A 4,431-nucleotide genomic window follows, 5' to 3' on the forward strand; every position below is an offset into this window, starting at 1 on the left:
ATTTGTGACAGAAGTATAATGTAAATTCTTTTTCTTAAATAAGAGATAATTAAAGCTTGTTCAAAATGGAAACGAGAAATAAAAAGATATATATTATTGTTAAGATGAGAAATAGAATAAAGCATTCGACTATCGCATTCAAAAATCTTGATGTAAATTATCGTTTTGTTTACGAGGAATAGTTTTTAATTATCATGTAATGTAATAATTCAAGGAAAAAAATCAAAGTTGTTTAGTTTATCGATTATAACATAACACATACATAGTTCGTACTATGAACAACTAGAAAGTAGTCCAACCATACCTGTTCTAGTGTCTTTCACCAATATTTTCCAATTCTAAAAAAACATAACCTATAAGCTGATCTGATCTATTTACAACAATCTTGACTATAACAATAAATCTGCACGATTATTTAACATCATTTTCCACTTCATATTTCTCTTGCACACTTTATTACAATGAGAAAAATAACCTCAACGCGAAATAAAAACTCCCTTCCTCGAGCGAAATGCATCTCAATTCCCACTTCGTTTTCGAATAAAGACGCGAAGCAAAGGAGGATAAAGGCGCGAGAAAGAAAGACCTAGACGCGATAATAGGATCTCAGGGATCGCAAGAGGTGACTCGCCTCCCTGTCCATCACCGTCTGCCAAGGAAATTGAAACGTTCTTCGACGAGTTCTGCCTCGGGACACGCGCGACCTCACGTCTCACTCTATAGCCACCGATTTAACGTATGTGCGCGCATCCTCTCCCAGAGATATCGGTTTCGTATTTGCGCTTAAGTGGTGTATCGTGTAGGCCGTGTTAAATTTATAGTACGATTTCAAACCGGCCATTTCTTATCTAGTTTCGCTGTATTATCGACCGAAATTAATTACATTAAAAGATTTTGCTTTTTCTTATCCTACGCTTGTTTCGTATTACGGTTCCATGTATTTTCTTTATTGGTTTTTAGTTAGAAGGAAATAATAATAATTAAAAAATAATTCGAAAATTTTTAATACTTTTCTCGTTTAAGGGAATAACTTCAATTATTTCTTATTTAAGAAAAAAGGGAAAAATATTTATAGATCCGCCATTATATATTTTGTCTTGAATGGAATGTAAAATGAGCATGCAAATTAAACAAAAAATTTTGCCTGATCTATTATATTATATTATTTATTGAATAAATGAATAACAGAATTGTAATATAAATTTAAAAATTTGTTCTATAATCAGATAACTATAATAACTCTTAATGACAAAAATATAAAATGAATAAATAAAATTAATCATCTTTATTCATCGTTTCTCTCTGCATGCTGTTTTCGTCTTTGTATTTCGTTCTTTGTCCGCCAGCCTTCTCGCGCATATTTCTCATGCTTTTCACAGTTTATTTTTCCATTTCTTTCGTTTTGGGGCCCACAGGCTCTTTTCGATTATCCAGTCTCGTCCATAGCCATTCTTTACAGTTTATTCGGTTTGGACAAAAAGCTAACCGAAATAGAAGCAAAACGAGAAAGACAAACGAAGTAAGATGAAAAGGATGGGATTGATTTCATAGGATAAACGATAATTCCGCGTAAGCAGAATTTAGGACGATACTCACCCGCTTGTTTCGATATTTTTTTATACGACTCTGACGTTTTGATCAAGGAATTCGATAACAGAAAGAGGTTCCCCGAATACGAGAATTTTTTTTAATTAATTTTTTTTCGCTGCATTGATTGCACGCAAAACGAATTATATATCGAGAATGATATAAAATTATACGAATAAGAATTGATCGTACTTTTTATTTCTTAAAGATTCATCAATTCAATTTAATCTAGTTTAAAATTAATTAAGAATATTTTAAAAAAATATGCACGTGTTGATTCCGTATATAATTCCATATATACGGCATGAAATATATATATATATAAAACGGAACAAATTTTCGCGAGAATATCACAGAAAATCAAGAAGAGATTCCAAGGAATAAGATGGGATCGAAAATTCGACTCACGGACGAAGCCTACGGTGTCCCGTGATCTTTTTTCTTTTTTTTTCAAAGATATATAAGTCTTCTGTATATATACGGTCGGCTTATAATTATACCACAGATGTAAGATTCTGATATAAGAAACTGACACGGTTTAAATCAGCTTACCTTTACAAGATTATATCATCTGCGTGAACACATGTCTAATACTACTCATTTTATTATAATATTTCAGTTCGGACGGATAATAACCAAAAACACATTTCATCGAAGACTGAAAACGAGATTAAAAATCTCGATCGAATCTTTTCTTTTAAACGAAAAAAATTTCTCAAATAAACAATAATATTCGTAATGTAAAAAAAAAAATATTATCTTGATAAAGCTACTTGGTAAACAGTTCGTACAACTACGCAACAATTGTAAGTAAACAGTTACTGTAAGCTGAAACAAGTCTAACGAATTCTCGTCACGAATAACGTACAGTGTCTCACATTTTATCTCTGCACGCCACCGCTCGCAGATCTTCCACACTATACCTATAACCTCAACGTCTTACACGCTCTTCCTAGACGGTATAACACGATAATATCCGGGTACATCCCGGTTTCAGAAAATTTAGAGAACTCGTCCCTATTATTCCTTTTCTCTTTATTATATCTCGTTGTAAAGCGAAATCTTTGACCATCTCGCGAAACATACGTAAAATAAAATACGAAAATTCTTCAAAATACAATCTTGTGATCGCTCGCACTCCTTAACCTACAAACTCGATAAATTTGTCGAACGTACGAGTAAAACAAAATATATCGCGAATCGATACAAGGAACTTTTGAGCAAAATCGTTGTTGTTGAAAATTGATAAATAATGAATCGTCGTTTGGAAAAGCAAAGTGACTCAAAAATTCGTCGAAAAATTGCATCGATACTCGATACAAGGAATTTTTTAGCAAAATCGTTGTTGTTAAAAATTAATAAATAAATGGTGAATCGTATCTGCGTTTGGAAAAGTAAAGTCGTGAGTGATTCACGATTAAAAATTCGTCGAGAAATTGATATTCGATATAAGAAATTTTTTAGCAAAATCGTTGTTAAAAATTAATAAATAAATGGTGAATCGTATCTGCGTTTGGAAAAGCAAAGTGGTGAATGATTCACGGTTAAAAATTTGTCGAGGAATCGATACTCGATACAAGAAATTTTTGAGCAAAATCGTTGTTAAAAATTGATAAATAAATGGTGAATTGTATCTGCGTTTGGAAAAGCAAAGTGGTGAGTGATTCAGTTAAAAATTCGTCGAGGAATCGATACTCCATATAAGGAATTTTTTAGCAAAATCGTTGTTAAAAATTAATAAATGGTGAATCGTATCTGCGTTTGGAAAAGCAAAGTGGCGAGTGACTCACGGTCAAAAACTCGTCGAGGAGCCGCAATATCTGGATTTCAGGATTACGTGGATCCACTCGTTTCCTTTTCTTTTTCTTCTTTTTCATACGTGAAATCTTCCTTATTGCGGGACAATAAAAAGGACGATGGGCCCGGATACTGGGGCCAGAAACGTAACCTGCAGCCGTAAAATTCACGAAATATCCTTGGAGGGAGGAGGGAAACGCGAAATCATTCAAGGAATCGAGCCTCTTGTCGCGATATCCAAAAACGTCTCGATAATGAGAGAGGTTCTAAGGAATATATCTCGATGGCGTTTCCACATTCCAGCTTCGAGATTCAAGGTTCAACGATCGGATTTTTCTGTAAAATCCTTCGAAACGGTTCGAAATTTTTCGAAGACGAGGAACTTGCTTTCACGATTTTTTTCGATTTTTGAACGAAATAGAGGTATGTATAATCATATGTATAATCGTGAAATCGATAGTCTCGCTCCCAACCGAAATCACACTTAAAGGATTTTTCTTCAGATTATCCAATATACGAATACCTCTTCAATCTTAGATTATTCTGATTACCACAATTGATCAAAACGTTCCTCGATTTTTAAACTATTAATAAGAAAATTCCTTTCGTCCAAACTTGCTCCAACCAATATAACGCCCGATCGTCATCGACCCGATCAACGACTCCTCCTCTTTATCAGATTGCATCAGAATCACAACCCAAAAAAAAAAAAAAAAGGAAGAAGAAACGTGAAAAATTGAAAAACCCACGGGTCGATACCGTTATACACGCGTCACATATCGAAAGCCTGGCCAAGTAAGTACACGAGATGTCTCGACCTTGACATCCTACGCGGTCGTTTGCCCATCGAGGCAAAGCGTCTTTTTCCCCGGATTTTGTTCGCGGACGAATGATCGGCCGCGACACGCGTTGTTGACCGGTCATTCTAAACCACTCCTCCAATGAGAGGCCGGCAACCCGGGTTTCCTTCTCGCGCGTCCTTGCGCCTTCTTCGACCCCCTTCGACAAGGTGACAAGCGTTGTCGCGATCCTCGCCGCGGTGTGGGG

The sequence above is a fragment of the Apis dorsata genome, unplaced genomic scaffold (assembly GCF_000469605.1).
Source record: "Apis dorsata unplaced genomic scaffold, Apis dorsata 1.3 scaffold_170, whole genome shotgun sequence".
Taxonomy (NCBI): Eukaryota; Metazoa; Arthropoda; class Insecta; order Hymenoptera; family Apidae; genus Apis; species Apis dorsata.